General features: G+C 39.6%; 1 pseudogene; it reads left to right on the top strand.

Moving 5' to 3' along the window:
• The first annotated feature begins 3,997 nt into the window (after positions 1–3,997).
• Positions 3,998–4,726, top strand: LOC101413063 (ubiquitin-conjugating enzyme E2Q-like protein 1; annotated as a pseudogene).
• Positions 4,727–22,858: the final 18,132 nt, after the last annotated feature.

Raw genomic sequence — 22,858 nt, 5'->3', positions numbered from 1 at the left:
CCTGTTCGATAACAGTGTGAACTTAATGAAAACAATTAAATCCAATCCAAGGAGCAACTTAATAACAATTTTAGGTCTTAGGTAAAATATGAAATTACCTAATGACAATAACTGAGGGATGGAAGATGAAGGCCTGTAGGAGAAATGTTTTTTACTTTGCTTTTTCCCATATGTAGAATTACACAGTTTTGTCTCCAAAGTTAATTAATGGACGGTTACATGTGATGTGGTAACTACGCAGGTGATGGAAACAAGCCTACCCACCATTCTAAATGGTAAGGTACTGATCCAGAACTGAAGGAACCCGGTTGATCAGAGCCCTCTGTTCTCAGGAACTTCTGAGATAAAGAAAAGTAAGTGTTCACTGAGATGAGACCCAAGAAACAATTTTATTTTCTAGAAAATAAGAAGAAACAATTAATAAAACCAGTTTTCATAGAAGGGGTAGGGTTTTCATTTCTTAGGCTGCTTCACGCAGATACCATGAAAGGACTTGATTTAAACAATAGGAATTTATTAACTTACAGTTTGAGACCAGGAAAATGTACAAATCAAGGCATCATCAAGTCAATGCTTTCCTCCTGAAGATCCTTAGTTCCTCAGCTACATGGCAAGGCACATGGTAGCCTGTGCTCCTATCTCCCTTCTCTTCTTGGTTTTGTTATTTTCAGCTTCTACTTTTTTTTTATCAGCTTTCTTTCTTACTTTCTTTCTGTTTTCTAGTCATTCTTTTAAAAAATATGCACATATTAACAACCAGCAAGATGATGGCAGAGTAAGAATCTCCTAAAGTCAGCTCCTGCTACAGGGCAGTTAGTTAACACCCAGAGCTATCCTAGCTGAAGCACCTGTTTTGGGGCTCTGGAAGACCAAAAGAGCATCCTGCAACATACCTGAAGGGAAGGAGGGAAGAAACTGCCCATCTGCAGAGAAGATTCCTAAGTAGAGGACTCCAGGCCAGAGAAGCCAGTGCCCATCCTCCACTGGTGGCATAAGCTGCCTCAGGAGCTATTCCATGGCTGGAATTGAAAGCTCCACTTCCCCAAAATGGGGGAGGAAGAGACAGTTGGGCACCAACTTCAGCTACTGATGAGTAAATTCAGCAGGCTAAGGCATAATCCTAAGAATAGATGAAGTTTGAACCTGTCCAAGTCAGAAAGAGGACAGTAGCTGCCATCTTAACTCAATGTCTGGCACAAGGGAGAGCAGGGCAGACTGAAAAGCACAGTACTGATAGGGACTGACTTTTATCCATCCAGATCAGATTGCAGCTCTAGCCTAGGTTCCAGCCACACCTCTGGCAGGGAGGAGGTTGGGGGGACCTATGTCAGCCTCTCTGGAAAACTTCCAGCCATGTTGCAGACGATGGTGATTATCCTACTTTGGCAGCACAAGTTGCTGAGGAGCTATTCTGTGGCTGGAATTGGAAGCTCCATTTCCCCAAAAACAGGGAAAGAGGAGATGGTTGGCCACTAATTTTGGCTACTGATTAGTCAACTTGGTCGGCTAAGGTATAACCCTAGGAACAGCTAGGGTGTGAATCTGTCCAAGTTGGAAAGAGGCCAGTGGCTGCCATTTTGACTCCACCACCAGGATGTAGGGAAGCGAGGCTGACTGAAAATCACAGTGACTGTAGGAACCAGTTTTTTTCAACCAGATTTGCCTATAGCCTGGGCTAGGCTTCAGCACACCTCTAGCAGGGAGGAGTTTGGCAGGCCCTGCACCAGCCTGTCCAGGTAACTGTAGGTACCTTTGGTTGGCACGTATTGAATAATCAGAAGTCTACTGGGGCAACTGTGGTCATCTTGGACCCACACTGCATAGATTGCTGCCCACACGTGCAGATCCATCCCCGCCCCAGGCAAGGAAAAGGGCCATGAAGCTTCATCAGTCTCTCTGGGCAACTATAGTCTAGGCCTGCACAACTTGGATTATTCCACACAGCTATGACTCTATCCCTACCCCTGACAGAGAGAAAGTCAGGAGACGTTTCACTGGTCCCTAGGGCAATGGGGCAGCTTGAGCCTCCACAGCTTATAGCTCCAAGTACATCCTTGGCTCCTATTGCACAAACAGCAGGGGAGAAAGAAAAACTGCACTCAGAAGAAACGCTCTAGTAAGCCAGATGTCCAGAGACCAACAAAAAGTTACAATCCACACCAAGAAATAGGATTATATGGCCCATTTAAAGGAACAAGACAAGCCTCCAGATGACATAAAGGAGTTGAGACAAATATTCATAGATATTCAAACAAATCTCCTTAATAAATTCAATGAGATGGCTAAAGAGATTAAGGATATTAAGGAGACATTGGGTGAGTATAAAGAAGAATATGGAAGCATACATAGAAAAATAGCAGATCTTATGAGAATGAAAGTTGCCATAAATCAAATAAAAAAACATTGGGAGCATATAATTACAGATTTGAGGATGCAGAAGAAAGGATGGGTGAGCTTGAAGAAATGGCCTCTGAAAGTGAACATATGAAAGATGGAGAAAAGAATGGAAAAAATTGAACAAGTTCTCAGGGAACTAAATGACAGCAAAAGGCATGCAAACACAAGTGTCATGGGTATCCCAGAAGGAGAAGAGAAGGGAAAAGGGGCAGAAGGAATATCTGAAGAAATAATGGTAGAAAATTTCCCAACCCTATTGAAGGACATAGATATCCATGTTCAAGAATCACAACATATTCCCATCCAAAAAAAATCTGAATAGACCAACTCTGAAATCCATACTAATCAGAACGTCAAATGCCAAAGATAAAGAGAGAGCATTCTGAGAACAGCAAGAGACAAGCAATGGATAATATATAAGGAATATCCAATAAGACTAAGTGCTGATTTCTCACCAGAAGACATGGAAGCCAGAAGACAGTGGCATGATATATTTTAAGATACTACAAGAGAAAAACTTCCAGCCAAGAATCTTAAATCTGGCAAGATTGTCTGTCAAAAAATGAGAGTGTAATTAGAATATTCACAGACACACAGAAACTGAGAGAATTTCTAAGCAAGAGATCAGATTTTCAGGAAATAGTAAAGGGTGTGCTAGAACCTGAGAAGAAAAGACAGGAGAGAGAGACCTAGAAGAGATTCTAGAAATGAAGATTATATCAATAAAAGTAACTAAAAGTGTCAAAAGAGTGGCGAAAATAAAATACGATGGATAAAACTCAAGTTGTTAGCAATAAACTTAAACAACAAGGTAAAGCACTTGTATTCAGAAAATGGCAAGTTAATGTTAAAAGAAAATTAAAAAGTCCTAAATAACTGGAAGAACATTCCATGCTCAGAGATTGGAAGACTAAATATCATGAAGATGTCAAATCTACTCAAATTCCGATACAGATTCAATGCACTCCCAATAAAAAATCCACCAGCACTTTAAAAAATCTAAAACAGGATTATCAAATTTATTTGGAAGGGTAGGGGGGCCTGAATAACAAGAAACATCTTTAAAAAGAAAAGCAATCCTCATCTCCAGTTTTTAAATCATATTACCTAGCTATAGTGGTAAAAACAGCATGGTACTGTCATAAAGACAGACAAAAGACCAATGAAACCAAATAGATGGTGCAGAAACAGACCCTCACATATAGGGTCAAGTGATTTTTGACTAGCTAGTGAAGCCCACACAGCTCGGGCAGAAGAGTCCATTGGACAAATGGTGCTGAAAGAACTGAATATGAAAGAACTGGATATCCATCGCCAAAAGAATGAATGAGGACCCCTATTTCACACCTTATCCAAAAATTAACTCAAAATGGATCAAAAACCTAAAGTAAAAGCAAGAAACATAAAGATTCTAGAAGAAATTGTAGGAACATATCTTCAATCCCTGGAGGAAGGTGGTGGATTTTTAAAGGAGATATAAGGAGGACTGAGATGGAGTACTGATATTTAACGTATGTAGAAGTTTAAGTAGCTTTACTGTAATAGTGTGGAAATGTATAGGGTGGATGGTAACAAACAATGAGTAACAGCTAATTTAGAAATGGGGGCCGAGTGGCCCCGCCTGCCCGCGCGATCGGGGGGCGCCCGCCAAGGCGAGCCCGCGCCGCCGCCGGGGCCTAAGGTGGCCACGCTGCTCCGCAAGATCCGGCCGATCCGCCTGCACCACCGGGACACGGAGGACCCAAGCACCCGCACAACTACCGCGTTGGCGGCGGCGGCGGCCCGCAGAGCGCGTCGCTGCGCGGCAAGGGCGGCCGGAAGAGCGGCGGCCACCAGCAGCCGCCGCCGCCCCCCGGGGGCTACGCGAGCCCCGGCCCTGCCGGGCGGGGCCGGAGGCCCGGGAGGCGGGGGCGGGCGGCAGCACTGCACGCAGGTGCGCAGCCGGCGGCTCCGGAAGGAGCTGCAGGACATCGGGCGCCTCAGCGACCGCGTCATCTCGGTGGAGCTGGTGGACGGGGGCTTCTTCGACTGCAACGTGAAGCTGCACCAGGTGGACAAGGACTCGGTGCTGTGGCAGGACATGAAGGAGACCAACACCGAGCTCATCCTGCTCAACCTCACCTTGCCCTTCTCGCCGCCCTTGGTGCGGGTGCTCGGCCCGCGCCTGGAGAACGGCTGCGTGCTGGACGGCGGCGCCATCTGCAGGGAGCTGCTCACGCCGCGCGGCTGGTCCAGCGCCTGCACGGTGGAGGCCGTCCTGCGCCAGTTCAACGCCAGCCTGGTGGAGGGCCAGATATAATTAAGCAGAGCTGGAAAACGAATAGCCTAGTGAGCCTGTTGACTTGGAAATCAAGATTGCCTGTATGATTAAAGAGCCAGTGATAACGTTTGGCATTTCCTTGCCACTCAAAAAAAAAAAAAAAAGAAAGAAAGAAAGAAATGGGGATGTGTCTGAATTGGTAGCCTAGGGATGTAAATACCCATTGACAGAATGCTAGAGAATAATCTAGGAAATGAATAGCACTGTAAACCAGGAGGTGGATGAGAATTGTGGATGATGGTACAGATGCAAGATTGTCCTTTGTGAGCTAGAGCAAATGTACCTCACTACTGCAGGGTGGTGGCAATGTGGAGAAGGATGGGGAGAACACAACTGGAGTGACCTACGGACTGTGATTAGTAGTAATAATATAATATTCTTGCATCTATGCCAAATAAGTACTGTGTTGATAATGGGGATCTATGGAAAATGTGAGCCAAATGTACAGTATGGACATTGTAACAACCAGATGATATTATCTTACCTGTAATGAATGTTCCACCACAGTGTGGTGTGTTCGTAGAGGGATGTTGTTTGGGAATTCTGCATATGTGCATTATTGTTATATAAGTTTACAACTTCTATCATAAAAAACCTATTTTAACCCTTTTATTCAAGGTCTTAGAAAAATTAAAGTAAAAATAAATTGGGGTATCAAAAAAGAAAAGATGATAAAGCTTTTTTTTTGACATTTTGTCTTCATCACTGCTATAGATGTTGCCCTGTATGCACAGTGGCAAGGCAATTTCTTCCATTTATTACTCATTGTCTGCATTTCTTTTTTTTCTACATTATTATGTTTGTCTTCACAAAAGTTTTAGATCACAGTAATTCATACAACATACAGTACCCCCACATATCCAACATCAAACCCATTGTCCTTTACCCAGCAATGATTTTTTTACATGTTCATATTGTATTTGCTGCAGCTGATATACAGATATTGAAACAACAGCTTTCAAACATGTTTCCATTTGTGTTTACATTATGGTTTATATTTTAGACTATACAATTTTCTAAATTTTTTAGTTATCTTATGTTTTTCATTATCATTTACATTTTAGCCTTTAGAATTTTAAACATTTTTGGTGTAATTTAATAACATGCCCTATATCCATGACTTGGAGTTGTCCTTGGTGATACTGCAGGGACATATGCAGGACATTGAATGCCCTGCCATGGCCCACTGGGTGGACTGGGGGAGAGTGTAAACTACAATGTAAACCACTATCCATGTGGTGCAGCAGTGCTCCAAAATATATTCACCAAACACAGTGAATGTGCCACGATGATGAAAGAGGTTGTTGATGTGAGAGGAAAGGGGTGAGGGAAGTGAGGGGTATATGGGGCCCTTATATATTTTGAAAGTAACATTTAAAAAAATAAAGAAGGAAAAAAATAAAAAATAGAAAATTAAAAAAATTTTTCAATTTGAATAAAATATCCATCGACTATATATATATATATATATATACTAGTAATATTTTGAAAATGCTCTTTAATCATTAGCTAAAAATGTTTTTTTAAGATTGTTTTTATTTCTCTCACCCTTTCCACCGATATCTGCTCTCTGTTTCATTCTCTGTCTGTTCTGTGTCTGTTTGCATTCTTGTCAGCAGCACCAGGAATCTGTGTCTCCTTTGAATGCATCATCTTGCTGTGTCAGCTCTCCATGTGCGTGGTGCCCCTCCTGGGCAGGCTAAACTTTTTTCACAGGAGGCAGCTCTGCCTGTGCATGGGGCTCGCCTTCATGGGGGACACCCCTGCATGGCATGGCACTCCTTACACACATCAGCACTGCACATGGGCCAGCTTACCACATGGGCCAGGAGGCCTTGAAATTGAACCCTGGACCTCCCATATGGTAGGTGGAAAATCTATCAATTGAGCCAAATCTGCTTCCCAGCTTAAAATGTTTAACAACAGTGCAAGCTATTGGTGGTAGGGTGTGTTATGAGAGTCCTTTAGGATGTTATAGATGTTTGTTTTGTGAATTCACAACTATTACTATACACTTATTATTTATGTATATTTATGTATTAGTGATATACTTCAATAAATCAAATCTATATATTAATATTTAAGTAATAACAAAATGTTAAACACAAAAATATAAGGATTCCCATATGCCCCAATCCCCACACCTCCCACCCTTCCCCACATCAACAACTTTTTTCATTAGTTTGATATATTCATTGCAATTGATGAACACATTTTGGACAATTGCCATTTATCATGGATTATAGTTTACATTGTAATTTATGCTTTCTCCCACTCAAATCTGTAGGTTATGGGAAGATATATGAAGACCTATATCTGTCATTGCAGTGTCATTCAGGACATTTCCAACTCCCAAAAATACCCCCATATTACATGTCTTTTTCCCTCTCCCTGCCTTCAGCACCTCCATTGGCCTGGGTCTCCACATCAATGATACAATTTCTTCCATTGCTAGAATCCCAATAAGTCTATAGCAGAATACCAGTAAGTCCACTCTTGACCATATTTTATTCCCCAATCCTGAGGATGCTGGGATGGTGATGCCCACTCCATCTCCAATTGAGAGGGAGCCTTGATCCCATATAGCTGATGGATAGTACTCTCTTGCTTGCAGTTGTAGCCTCTCTCAGTTCCTTCCTATGGTGGTTGTCCACTCTCACCTCCTTGTTAGTTGTCCTGGGTGAGTCCGGTGAACTGGAGAGTAGGTGTTGTAACTCCACTGAGGCTCAGGGCCCAGCTGGCACATGAACAGACCAAAGATTCAAGTCTCTTGGACATGCACTTATCAAGTCCAGTGCAAACTATAGGTTCAATGAAAGGGACAGAAAAGGCATGTGTAGAGAAGTCACAACTGAGTCCAACACTCAGGAGCACAAACACCAAAGAAGGGCCCAGTGGCAAGGCATAAAACTCTGGAGCTATGTGCCATGACTGTAGGATATGAGTGTCTCCAAAGCCCTCAGGAGCCCCACTATTCGGGGTAGTATCTACTTTGGCAGTCTATGAGATCCTGTTGAGGCATGAATAACTGTTACCTCTTGGATGACCTCATGACTTGCTTTGGTGCCTCTTAGCCATATGAACTCATTTTTCTTTACCTTTTTACCCTTTTATTCAAGATCCTTTCCAGATGCAATGCTACTTGGTGTGGTAGTCATCCCTTGGTGCCAGGGAAGCTCATCCCTGGGAGTCACACCCCACAGTGGGAGGAAGGTAATGCATTTATATACTGAGTTTGGTTTAGTGAGAGGTAACATTTTAGCAACATGGGGCTCTTAGGAGGTAACTCTTAGGCACCCTACAGTACTAGGGTAAGTTGTAATTTCAAGAGCAAAGTTTCAAAAGCATAGTCATTGATATCAAGGTCCTATTAATGTACCATCAGTCTTTACTAGTCATTGCCCTGAAGTTGGAGGATTGTTGCTTTTCCATTAGAAAATGTGACAGAACTTCCTAGGATGGGAATTCAATATTCTTTTGGTCATTGTGTGAATCTCCACCCACTGTGAAAATGCCCCATGAACATTTAAACATAATTATATTACTTATATGTATGCCCAGGTGAACTTCCTCCCATGTATCTCCCATCACTGACAACACTCCCCTGCCACAGCTGTAACCCTTCAGTGATGACAAACTTCTTCAAAATCAAAATCAAGAATATTGCCAAATACAATTAAAAGGAAAATGAAATAACAATGATTGGTTTAAACATAAGAAATAAAATATATAATAATTTAGAAAAACTGAAACTTAAATAAAATTAAAAATTGGAATATTAAAAAAATGAAAAATATTTTAAAAATTAAAAATTTGTCTTTTATTGCTGTTATATGATATCATGTATGTACAGTGACACTTTCTTCCATTTCTTCCCCAGTGTCTTTTTTTTTTTTTTTCATTTTGTCTTCAAAGAAAGATTAGGTCACAGTAAAGTCACCTACAGAATACTGGGGACCCCCATATATCCAACATCGTCCTCTTTTACCCCTTCCCATATCAATAACCTTTTTAAATGTGGATAGTACATTTGTTACAACTGATGTACAAATATCGAAACATAGCACTAACTATGGACAATGGTTTATATAATTCCGCACTCTAGACCGTACACTTTTATAAACTTTTGATGAAATCCAACATGGCCTGTATCCATTGTTGCAAGATCATTCAGAACCTTCTATTGCCCCCTAAATACTCCCTCCTCCATCTACCCTATTCCTTGCTCCCCCTCACCTCAGGGTCTACAGCAACCACCAGGCTTCACTTCTTGAAGGATAAGATTCAAAGTAACTTGTAACAACTCTGAGGGCTTGACACACTGTTCTGCCCTCCCCTGTTAGGAACCTCCTGGTCTGCCCTCCCCTATTAGGAACCTCCCATGTTCTTGAAAGACTCCCACACCTTTGTTTGAGAACATCTGCTGTGTTGTTTCAGTAGGTGGAGACCCACACAATGAGCAATTCTTTCTCGCTCATTATGTGGGTCTCCACCTACTGAAACAACACACCACAACAAAACAATCACTCACACCTTCTTTAGAAGACTGCCCCAGGTGCACCCTGTCCCGAATGCACCCCTATTCAACACCCTAAAACAGTAACTCTTCCTTGTCATATTGCTGAGTAGTTTCAACCACATACCCACAAATCACCAGTGTTCACCTGCTCTGTCTTCCAGCCCTCCCCCCAATTCCACACACAGTTCAACCCACCCACCACCCTGGCCAAACTTGCACCAACTAACACAAAAGTATCACTACACCCCTTTCATATCCCTTCATTGCACAACTACTCACTTCTACCTTATCAAACATTTCACCCACATGGGCATTGGCTCACAACCTTCTTCTCCCTGTTTCCTGTAAACCTATCTTACAGATGCTAGCTCTCTCAGTGTCTTCAATCTGCTTAATTCATATCAGTGAGGCCATGTAATATCTGTCCTTCAATGCCTGGCTTGCTTCACTCAACATAAGGTCCTCATGATTCATCCATGTTATCCCATGTGTTAGTATTGTGTTCCTTTTTACAGCTGAGGAATATCCCATTGTATGTATACATCACATTTTGTTTATCCATATGGGTTGACTGCAACTTTTGACAATGGTGAATAATGCTGCAATGAACATTGGTATGCATATATCTTTTTATGTCCTTGCTTTCAGTTCTTCTGGGTATATATCCAGCAGTGGAATTGCTGGATTATATGACAGAACTGTAGTTAGATTTTGAGAAACCACCAAACTCTCCTGCACAATGGCTGGAACATTTTACATTCCCAACTGCAGTGGATAAGGGTTCCCATTCCTGCACATACTCTCCAACACTTACAGTTCTCTCTTTCTTTAATAGCCACCCATTAAACGGGTGTAAGATGATATCTCATTGTAGGTTTGATTTGCATTTCCCTAATAGCACATTTTGTGTGCTTCATATCCATTTGTATTTCTTCTTTTGAGAAGTGTCTGTTCAAATCACTTGTCCATTTTTTAATGGGTTATCTTTTTTTTCAAGATATAGGCTTTCTTTATATATGCTAGATATTAGGCTCCTCTCAGATATATGGTTACCAAATATTTCTCCCATTAGGTAGGCTGTCTTTTCACTTTCTTGGCAAACTCCTTTGAGATGCAAAAGTTTTTAAATTTGATAAGGTTCCATTTATCTATTTTTTCTTTCACTTCTTGTGTTTTGGGTTGAAGCTCAGGAAACCATTTGCTATTACAAGTTCCTGTAGATGCTTCCCCGCATGATTTTCCAAGGTCTTTATTGTCTTGGCTTTTATATTTAGATCTTTGACCCATCTTGAGTTGGTTTGTGTATAAGGTATGCAATGGTATTCCTCTCTCATTCTTTTGGATCTGGATATCCATTTCTCCAAGAACCATTTGTTGGAGAGTCTACTCTCTCCCAGTTGAGTGGGCTTGGTGGCCTTTTCAAATATCAGATGACTGTATATGTAAGGGTCTATACCAGAACTCTTAATTCCATTTCATTTGTCAGTATGTCTATCCTTGTGTCAACCATGCATTTATGACCACTGTAGCTTTGTAGTGTGATTCCTCCAATTTCATTTCTTTTTTCCACTATGTCTTTGGCTCTTTAGGTCCTCTAGTTCTTCCAAACAAAAACCATAGCTAATTTTTACAATTCGATAATAAAAGCTAGGTTGACATTTATTGGAATGGCATTAAATCTGTAGATCAGTTTGGGCATGATAGACATCTTAATGATAGTATTCCTATCCATGAACAGGGAATAGTTTTCCATTAAGTCTTCTCTGATTTCCTTTAACAGTGTAGTGTAGTTTTCAGTGTATAAGTTTTTTATGTCTTTAAATATATTCCCAGGTATTTGATTTTTTTTTCATTTACTATTGTAAATGGTATTTTTTTCTTGATTTCTTCCTCAGATTGCTCATTATTGGTGTGCAGAAATGCTACTGATTTTTGCACATTGACTTTATCCCCTGTGACTTTAATGAACTCATTTATAAGTTCTAGAAGTTTTGTTGTAGATTTTTCAGGGCTTTCTATGTATAGGATCATATGTCATATGCAAATAGTGAAATTTTGACTTCTTCCTTCCCAATTTGCATGCTTTTTTTGTCTTTATTTTTTAAATGTTACATTCAAAAAATATGAGGTTGCCATATACCCCCACCCTCCTCACCCCAATCCTCCACATATAACAACAACCTCCTCCATCATCATGAGACATTCATTGCATTTGGTGAATACATCTCTGAGCACCACTGCACTTCATAGTCAATGGTCCACATCATAGCACACACTCTCCCACAGTCCACCCAGTGGGCCATGGGAGGACATACAATGTCTAGTAATGGTCCCTGCAGCACCACCCATGACAACTCCTACCCCCGAAAATGCACCCACATCACATCTCTTCCTCCCACTCCCTAACCCCAGCAGCCACCATGGCCACTTTCTCCACATCAATGCCACATTTTCGTCGATTACTACTAATCACAATAGTTCATGAATAGAATATCAGTAAGCCCACTCTAATCCATACTCTATTCCTCCATCCTGTGGAACTTAGAATGGTTGTGTCCACCCCACGTCTATATCAAGAGGAGGCTTATATTCCACATGGATGCTGGATGCAATTCTCCTGCTTTCAGTTGTAGGTACTCTTGGCTCCCTGGTGTGGTGATTGACCTTCACCTCCATGTTAGCTGAGTGGGGTAAGTCCAATAAACCAGAGTGTAGGAGTTGCAAATCTGTTGAGGCTCAGGGCCTGGCTATCACATGGTTAGTCCAGAGATTCAGGTCCCATGGGTATACATTAAACCCCAGCAACAACTACAGTTCTGGTAAAAGTAACAGGAGAGACTTGTGGACAAAGATCACTTCTAAGTCCAGCTCCATCACACAGAAACAAATTCCAAAGTAGGGCCAACTGAGATGGCACTGAACTCCATCTGCTATGATCATAGAACCTGTGGGTCTCTGTAGCCCTCAGAAGAACCAATACCTGGGGTTGTATCTACTTATTCGGTCTCTGGGACTCTGCTCAGGTGTGCATAAGGGCAACCCCTCTGATAACCTCCCGGCTCTTTCTGGAGACTCATAGCCCTGATGCCTTTTATATCTGTTTCTTTCCTCAGTGCACAAGCAAGTACTTCTAACACAATGTGTTACATAGGAGTGGTGAAAGTGGGCATTCTTGTCTTGTTCCTGATCTTAGAGGGAAAGATTTTAGGATTTTACCATTTTATATGATGTTAGTTATGGGTTTTTCAAATATACCCTTTATCATTTTGAGGAAGTTTCTGTCTAATCCTATCCTTTGCAGTGTTTTGTTTTTTTTTTTAATCAGGAAAGGGTGCTGTATTTTGTCATATGCTTTTCCTGCATCTACAGAGAGGATTATGTGATTTTTTAAATCTAATCTCTTTATGTGTGTATTACATTGGTATTTGTATGTTGAACCATCCTTGCATATCAGGGATGAAATCCACTTGGGAATGATGTATAATTAACTCTGATGTGTAGTTGAACATGATTAGCAAGTATTATTTTGAGGATTTTAGCAAATAGGTTCATTAGAGAGATTGGCCTGTAATTTTCCTTTCTTGTTGCATCTTTGTTTGGCGTTGTTATTAGGGCAGTGTGGGCATCACAGAAGGAGTTAGGGAATGTTCCTTCTACTTCTGTTTTTTTGGATGAGTTTAATCAGGATTCGTGTTATTTCATTTTGGAATGTTTAGTAGAATTCAACTGTGTAATCATCTGGTTCTGGGCACTTCATTTGGGAGGTTTTTGATGACTAATTCAATCTTGTTACTTGTGATTGGTCTGTTGAGTTCATCAATTTCTTCTTTTATCAATATAGGCTGCTTGTGTGTGTCTAGAAATTTCTCTGTTTCCTCTAAATTATCATCCTTGTTGGCATATAATTTTTCTAAATATCCTCTTAAAAGTGGTGATTTCCTAATCCTCATTTCTTATTTTGTGTATTTGTGTCTTCTCCCTTTTTTCTTTATTAGCCTACCTATGGTTTTGTCCATTTTATTGATCATTTTGAATAACCAGCTTTTGGTTTTATTTTTTCTAGTGCTTTTTAATTTTCTATTTCATTTAGTTCTGCTCAAATCTTTGTTAATTCCTTCTTTCTACTTCCTTTGGGCTTAGTTTGTTGTACTTTTTCTAATTCCTCTAGTTGTGAAGTTATGATTTCAATTTTAGCGCTTTCTTCTTTTTTGATGTATGTATTTATGGCTATGAATTTTCCTCTCAGTACATCTTTTGGCACACCCCACAGGTTTTGATATGTGGTGTTGTCATTTTCATTTGTTTCAAGGTAGTTACTGCTATCTTTCATAATTTCCTCCATTACCCATAGTTTGTCTAAGAGTGTGCTGTATCAATTCCATTCTTTGTGCCTAATCTTGTCCTCTGCCCATTAATAATTTCCAGCTTCGGCATTTTCGGGACGTGGAGTTGTCCTGGATAGTGCTTCATGGACAATTACGGGACATTATAGATCCCCCCAGGGCCCACTGGATGGAACGTGAGAGAGTCTGGGCTATGATGTGGACCATTGACTATGGGGTGCAGTGATGCTCAGAGATGAACTTACCAGGTGCAATGGATGTGTCATGATGATGGGAGAGAGTGTTGCTGTGGGGGGAGTGGGGGGCGGGGGTGGTGGGGTTGAATGGGACCTCATATTTTTCATAATGTAATTAAAAACTAAATAAATAAATAAATAATTTTTAAAAATTAAAAAACAAAACAAAAAAAAAAAATTTCCAGCTTCATTCCATCATGGTCATAGTAATGACTTTGTATAATTTCAGTCTTTCTGAATTCACTGAGACTTTTTCTGTGGCCAAGCCTGTGGTCTATCTTGGAGGATGATCCATGTGCACTTGAGAATAAATTATATCCTGCTGTATTTTTGTGTAATGTTCTGTACATGTCTATTAGGTCCAGATCCTCATATGTATTATTCAAAATCTTTGCTTTATTATTCTCTGTCAAGATGTTCTAACAGCGATAATGGTGTATTAAAGTCCACCATTATAATTGCATAGGAATCTATTTCTCCACTTAGTTTCTCCAATGTTTCCCGTATGTATTTTGAGGCTGCCCTGGTTTGGTGAATTAATGTTTATGATTGTTCTTTTTTCTTGAAAGATTCCAACTTTTACTAATATACAGTGTCCATCTTTGTCTTTTAAAATAGTTTTGCATTTAAAGTCTTTTTTGTTTGATATTATTATTGCCACTCCCACCCATTTTGGTTGTTGTTTGCTTGAAAATTGTTTCCAGCCATTCACTTTCAGGCTTCTTGAATCCCTGAGGCTAAGGTGGATTTCTTGTAGACAACATATAGTTGGGTCATATTTCCTTATTCATTCTGCCAATCTGTGTCTCTTGACTGGAGCGTTGAATCCATTAACATTCAACATTATTACTGTCAAGGAGTTACTTTCATCAACCATATTTTTTGGGGGGGTTTATGAAAGCCATATGTTATTTTTATTTCTTTTAATTTTTTACACTCCCCTCCACCTCTATCCTGTTTTTACCTTTCAACCTGTTGCACTCCCATCAGTATTTCTTAAATGGCAGGTTTCTTATTGGCCTACTCTCTTAATTTCTGTTTATCTGTGAATATTTTGAATTCTCAATTAGTTTTGAATGCCAACTTACAGGAATTAGAATTTTTGGATGGAAGTTCTTTCCTTTTATCAGCATAATTATGTAATACCACTGCCTTCCTGCATCCACAATTTCAGATGAGTAATCAGCACTTAATCTTATGGAGCCTCCCTTGCATGTGATGGTTCTCTTTTTATCCTAATGCTTTCAGTAATCCCTCTTTATCTTGAGCTATGGACAACTTGACAAGTATATGCTTTGGAGTAGGCCTGTTGGGATTTATACTGTTTGGCATATGCTGCTCTTCCTGGACATGTATATCTCACTCAATAAGGTTGGGAAGTTTTCACCGATTACTTCCTCCAACACCCCTTCTATCTCCTATCCCTTCTCTTCTCCCTCTTGGATGCCTATAATGCATATGTTTGAGCATTTTGTATTGTTGTTCAAATCCCTAATTCCCTGCTGGATTTTTCCTATTTTTATATTTGCTTGTTCTTCTATCTGTTTGATTTCAGATGTACTGTCTTCCACACTGATAATTCTTTCCTCTGCCTATTCAAATCTACTGTTACATGTTTCCAGTATATTTTTTTATTCCTTAGATTGTACCTTTCATCACCATCATATCCATTATCTTTTGATGTATGTTTGCAATTTCTACTATGTTCTCCCAGTGTATTCTTAATGTCCTTGAACTCTTCCTTCACTTCATTAAGTTGGTTCTATAAACTGGATTTTAAAAATATGACTTTACTTTACCAGAACTGTAGTTGGTACTGGGGTTTAGTGTATACCCAGGGGACCTGAATCTCTGGACTGACCATGTGATAGCCAGGCCCTGAGCCTCAACAGATTTGCAACTCCTACACTCTGGTTTATTGGACTTACCCCACTCAGCTAACATGGAGGTGAAGAAGGTCAACCACCACACCAGGGAGCCAAGAGTGCCTACTACTGAAAGCAGGAGAATTACATCCAGCATCCATGTGGAATATAAGCCCCCTCTTGATATAGATGTGGGGTGGACACAACCATTCTAAGGTCCACAGGATGGAGGAATAGAGTATGGATTAGAGTGGACTTACTGATATTCTATTCATGAACTATTGTGATTAGTAGTAATCGAAGAAAATGTGGCATTGATGTGGAGAAAGTGGCCATGGTGGCTGCTGGGGTTAGGAAGTGGGAGGAAGAGATGTGATGTGGGTGCATTTTCGGGGGTAGGAGTTGTCCCGGGTGGTGCTGCAGGGACAGTTACCAGACATTATATGTCCTCCCATGGCCCACTGGGTGGACTGTGGGAGAGTGTGGGCTATGGTGTCGACCACTGACCATGAGGTGCAGCAGTGCTCAGAGATGTATTCACCAAATGCAATGAATGTCTCATGATGATGGAGGAGGTTGTTGATATGGGGGGCGGAGTGGGGTGAGGGGGAGTGGGGGGTATATGGGGACCTCATATTTTTTAATGAAATATTAAAAAAATAAATAAAAAATATGGCTTTACTAAAAGAAAAAATGAGTCTGGGATCACACATATATTTATGGAAATCAAATTCACTGACATCATTTATCATCTTAGAGTTCCACATTTATTGTATCTAATTAACATTCTGGTTTAACATAAAGAAAGTTTTTTGTAGTTAAACCAATGATGTATGATGTATTGGTTGGTTGTTTTCATTGAATAATATCATTATGTAAAAACTGTTAATAAATTGTTGTGGAAGTTTGTCCAAAATTTTTTGATAGAATAAGATGTCTCGCCATAATCCCCAGGACTGGGAATATTAGGGGATTACATAACCCTCTGTAATTATGCTGGTAATTGGAAAAAAGGCAATTTTGCAGATGTGATTAGGGTTACTAATCAGTTGACATCTTGTCGCTCAGAAGGGAGATTATGGTAAGGGAAAAATAACCAGTGAACTATTTAAAAGCAGAGAATGTATTCCAACTGGTGGCAGAAGAAAAATCAAACTAAGTGTGAGAAGTCAACATGCCATTGCTGGTTCTTAAATTAAAAGGAGTCAGGGAGCTGTGTGAGGAAGAAAGCAGGCAAATTCTAGGAGTTAGGAAATGGGGACTTCATATGAGGCAAGGAACTGTTTTCTGCAATGTGGATGAGCTTCAAAGTAGATTGAAAATTCAGGAAACGTAAAGATAATTGGCACACACTTGCACATTATCTAATATCCCTGACATTAAAAATTCTCTGATCATGAGCAGAGATCTTTACCCTTCATTTATTTATTTGTTCAAACTGTCATATGCTGCCTTTTGCCAGTGACCTGCTTGGGAGTATAAGTTGAGGATATCCCAGGATTTTGGGTTTAGGGGATGGTAGGGGATATCCTTAGCTCTTAATGTGTGTCTGCTTTGACTTCTCAAGGTAAAAGAGGATGGGGTTTTGGCACCACACCTGCTCAGAGGTCTAATTAAGGCATTTTTCATCCTCTATTTTTAGAAGAAATATAACAAGAATGCATTAATACATTTTGGAGCTATTTAAATAAAGGCTCAGTATAAATTAGACTTTATCCTGCTCCTTCTCTTCAATATTATGTGTATGTGTGAATGGAGAACAGGCATAAGTGGGGTGATTGAGATTAGAAAAGGAAACGATACCATTCAGCTTGCAGAATGGGCAAGTGTGAAGTAGATTTTATAGTACACAAAATTTTTAGGAGGAATTTGGAGGTGATGGGACCCTGTATTGACAGTTGATATTACAGTTTCCAATGATGAGGAATAGTTGCCAGCTTCCCCAAGAATCGTTTCCCAGGCAACCAGAGGTGGGGAGAAATGCACTTCTTCCCACCTCTCCATGTAGCCTTGCTGGAATTCTATAGAGGCCCAGCTACTTCCCTTCCTCCACTTTCACATACTTGAGAACAGGAGGGTACTGGAAACTTCCAGATCTGTGGAGTCTAGGCACAGAGCAGGTTGGGAGGTGGTGGTACTCCCAATCACCTACCTGCCTCAACAGAAAGTTGACTCTTGGTCAATGGCCTGTGTAAAGACCCTGAATTACTTTTTCTCTTCCACTTTCAGAGAGGGAAGACAGCTTGGTGTGAAAGATACAGATGTATGGCTGAGTGTGGAGTTCACACTTAGCTAGGAGGCTGTTAAACACAATAAGCCTAGGTTTGAAGTCTGTGTGGAACTGGGAATGTTCTTTAAAGCAGTATTCCTTATCTTCTTCCACTTCATAGCATGAGGATTCCAAAGAATAGGGATAGCAGAAAAAAAGGCATTAGCAAAACTGAAAGGTGAAGAAACACATGATGTTTCCCTTTAAAGAATACATCACAAACAATCCACAAGTATTCAGTTTACTTTCCAAACTCTCATGGGGAAATTACTTTAAAGGTACATAACAGTAGACCTTGGGGTGGGGCCATGTCTCCATGCCTACTCCCAGCCAGAGAGGTTCAGGAGTAGGAACTAGTTTCCAGTGATATCTGGACGCAGTGCTTGGGTGTTTCTTTTCCTTTTCCTTCTTTTTAAAAGATTTATCTACCTATCTATCTATCTATCATCTATCTTCCCCCTTCCCCTCCTCCTGCCCTGCTGTTTTTGCTGTGTGTCATATGTATCCAGCATGGCTGTAATTTAACTTTGAACTCAAAATTAATGTCTCCCCAAGTAGTAGGTACCTTGAGGTATGCAGTCACCTCTTCACATAGTCTTCAGAGTGGCTGGCTTGAAGGTTCAGTCAGCTGGCTCTGCAGATAATGTTTCCTGTGTGGCCACTAAGAACACCTTATGAAAAATGAAGTGTAAATTTAAGACAAGGTTTTGTGTTAACTGAGTGGAAGAAAGAAAATGAAGAGAGAGGAAGTGACCAGCTGAAGAGAAGGAATGCAGGTACCCTAATAAACACTGATTCTCTCCACCCCCCCCCCCCCCCCCCCCCCCCCGCCTTTTATCTCTCTCTTTCTCCTTTCTCGCACACACCCACACACAGCTCAAAGACTCAATTCATTGTGCCTGGCCAATGCTCTGAAGGGCACTTTGTTGCAGTCTCTGTTGATTTCGTATGGGCTTTGGATTTAGTTTCAAGGAAATGGGTGCTAATATTACAAGCTTTTTTCCTGAGCAAGGGGGAATTCTTTCCTTCTTTCTGTCCCTACTTGATGAGAATGGCTAAGATCTTACTGTCACTATGCTGTTGCCCCCAATGCAATTGGCTTGCTGCAAATTGATCTTTCTAAATTAGGTAGAACCATTTAAATGCCCCTGGTTTAGCCTCAGAGCATTAACCACAGGTATGTTCCACACCATGTATAAAGAGTACAGTGGTTTCGGGGTCACTGGGCCCCTTCTTAGCCCCCTGAACTCTAAACCACAAAAATCTCCAGATGGGTCAACATCTTTGTCCACACCTATGTTGTCTGGTTGAAGCTTGCAAAGGGCCACACAGAACAACTGTCAGCAAAGAAAATACCATAGATTTTGGTTAAAAAGGAGGCAAATTTAATATGGTATCTGCATGATATGTCTAGTGTAAGGAGCCTGGAGATGTGTGAGGAGCTACCAATGGACCTAGGATCAAGAAGGGAGAAGCAAGGGGGAATGAAGATACTTGGCTTTCAAACTGTATGCCTTTACTTCTTTTTCTTGCCCCATTTCCCTGTCTACAACCTCCAGAACAAGGTTAAATAGCAATAATTAGAATCCTCATCTTCTTATTTTGATCTTAGTTTTATTCTACATCTGGTATTTGTGGATTTTTTGTAGATGGGATTTATCTGATTTAGGTAGCCCCTTTTAGTCTGTTTATCATGAAAGGGTGTTGGGTTTTGTTAAATGTTTTTCTGTTGATATAATCAGGTTTTTTTGCCCTTAATTCACTCTAATACTTTTGAGGATAAGGGGTATACAAGATCATTTATAGCTCTGAGTAATAAAAATGTGGACTGGGCATCCAAACATAAGTGCTTCATTTGTTTATGACTCAACCATCAATACTTTCTTTAAAAACTTAGACCCATTTCATTCTTTCCTTCATTCAGCAGATATTTGTAAGTTCCTATAAGAAGCTAGGTTTTTTGTGAAAGGCAGAAATTACATAGAAAAGAGGTAAGCAGGTCAAATATAATTTATTGCTTGTTTTTGTATAACCTGAGATTTAAATTGATATTCATATTTTAAAGGGTTAAAAAATAAAAGGAAGCATAATATTCATGGCAGGAGAAAACTGTAAGAAACTAAAATTTCAGTGTTTGTATATAAATTTTTATCGGAGCATAGCAACACTCATTTATTTATGTACTGTCTTTGGTTATTTTTGTGCTAACATGTCAGAGTTTGTAGTTGCAACAAAGATTATGTGGCCACAAAGTCTAAAGTATTTACTGCCTGTCCCTTTACAGAAAATGCTTGCCAACCCTTGCTGGAGATGAATCAGATGCAGCCTCTAATTTGAAGTAACTTCAAGAGGGAGGTGACTAAAAAGTATTCAAGTCAAAATAATACAGAAGGTAAAACAAAAGGCCACTACACCAGGGAATTAAGAGTGCCTACAACTGCAAGCACAGGAATTGCATCCATCTTCTGTGTGGAATCTAAGCACCCTCTTGATTTAGAGGTGGAGAGGACATCACCATAACCAGGGTCCAGGTTGCTGGATGGGGGGCAATGTATAATAATATTTTAGTGTTTTTGTTTTTGATTGGGGAATGACATGGGGAGAGAAGAGGTTGGAAATATGGATACAAATCATGTTACAAAATGCCTATATTAGAGTGAAGGTTTGAATTTTATTTTGAGGATAACGAGGGCTCACTGAAGGAATTTAAGAAGGGACTTAACTTGATGAAACTTGAGATTCAGAAAATTCACTCAATACGAAATTGTGGGTGACATATACCTGAAGACAGAGACTAAAGGCATGGAGCCCTCTAGTGTTCAGTAGGAGTAGATGACTGCATTGAATAGGAGTTCAGAAAGAAATCACTAGAAGTAGAAGAGAGAAGAGTGGCAAAATGAAGATATGTGCTGTTTCTGCTAAAAATTGTTCAATAAGAAAGAATACAGAAGTTCATTATTATAAAATAAAAGCATTTTATCATGTTGAAATCTACCAAGGACCAGAAATCCAGAAAAGACATAGTAGGGATGGTTTTTTCATCTCCACAAGGTATGATATAGCTGAAATGGCTAAGGGCTGGAATAACTTGAGTGAGATCACCAGTTCCCTGTTCTAAATCTAACACTCATGTGGAAGGAAGTATCTACATAATTTTGCTAAATGAAGTGCTGGTGATTGATTTCGGGACCTCATACATGGGAAGCTGGAGCTCAATCCCCTGAGCTACACACACTCTCAGTATAATCTTGAGATGATAGCTCGAATGTAATGCAATATTTAAGTGACCTAAATAATTTTGGTCCTTAATTTCAATTAATTACTAAATGATTTGTAATGGGTACATTATAATCATTCAATAACTGCTCAAACTTTTATTTGGCAGTTGCTATTTCAGAAATTTCTTCCTCCACTTATTATTTCAGCATTCTAAAAATCATACTGTATATAGCTACATATACCCAAAAACACATTAATTACATCTGTCTTTGGAACATATGTGGCAAAACATTTGGCTTATTTTGAAAGAATATATTTTGGCCAAGTCCTGAATGTGCACAGAAGCAAAGTACAGAAACTTAGTGTTTTATGTGTATCTTGTTGTGTATAATGTCAAAGAGTATAAAATTTGTTTTTACCTGCTTGAGAATAACGTTGCCTTCCTGATTTTGATAGCACTTAACAATAAAAATTAATCTATTCTTTCAATGATATAAATGTCTACTGAACAAATTATTGAACAGAGTGATTCAAACTTTGATGAATAAATTTAACATTACAATATATGTTGGAACACATATCTTCTTAAATATATAGGTGTGGTGGTTTGATATTATTTATGATTCCAAAAATAGATATTGTGTTCATAAACTTTTCTTTTGTTAGGCATGATATCCCTTTGGATGTATTAAATTCAAAGGTTTCACATCTACTTTATTAAATCATGCTTAGGGCTTTGATTTCACCCTGTCATGTAATGACCAGGTATAAAGGGGGAGATGGAATTGTACTACATGATTTTGCAAGCATGGATACAGACCACATCAAACTTATCCAAATCTATAAAAGTGCATGGTTCAAAATGTAAAACAATGTAAATTATTGATAATGGTTAGTAGCAATGTTCCAATACTTGTATATCAATTGTAACAAATGTACCATCCACATGTAAAATGTTATTAAAAGAAGAAAGGAGAAAATTAACTGCACTCTGGGTATATGGGAATCACCTAAATTCTGTAGGTAACTTTTCTGTAACCTAAAGCTTCTTTGAACAAAATGAAAAAAATTTGACTCTGGGAGAATAAATGGAAACAAATGTCACTGTACATACAAGACAACAGATCTTAGAGTGATGATAGTCATAATGTTTTCAAAAACCTTAATTTTTAATTCTTTTCATTCTTTCAAACTTTCTAAATTTTTAAAAAACTTTATTTGTATTTTTAAAACCATCATTATTATATCATTTTCCTATTAATTGTATTCAGTTATTTTGTTGGCTACAATTTTGAAGATGTTTTGGATAACTGAAGGGTTACACCTGTGACAGTGGAGGATCATTGGTGCCGGGTGTCAGAGAGTGGCAATGCATGGGAGGAGCTTCACCTGGGGTATACCTGTAAAGAATATGAATGTGTTCAAATGTTCATGGGGCATTGTCACAGTAGGTGGAGATCCACACAATAACCAAAGAAATATCGAATTTCCATCCTGGGGAGCTCTGCCACATTCTCTAATGGGACAGCAAGAATCCCCTGAGTAAGGGGCAGAGACTAGGGAAGGACAGACCCTTGATTGTGATGACTATACTTATGAATCTTTACTTTGAAATTGAAAGTTACCATAGCATTATAAGGTACCCAAGCATTGCCCCCTGAGAGCCTCCTTGTTGCTCAGATATGGCCTT

Source organism: Dasypus novemcinctus, chromosome 23 (assembly GCF_030445035.2).
Source record: "Dasypus novemcinctus isolate mDasNov1 chromosome 23, mDasNov1.1.hap2, whole genome shotgun sequence".
In the NCBI taxonomy this organism is placed as follows: domain Eukaryota; kingdom Metazoa; phylum Chordata; class Mammalia; order Cingulata; family Dasypodidae; genus Dasypus; species Dasypus novemcinctus.
The sequence above is the reverse complement of the archived record's forward strand: the minus strand, read 5'-3'. Positions and strand labels throughout refer to the sequence as shown.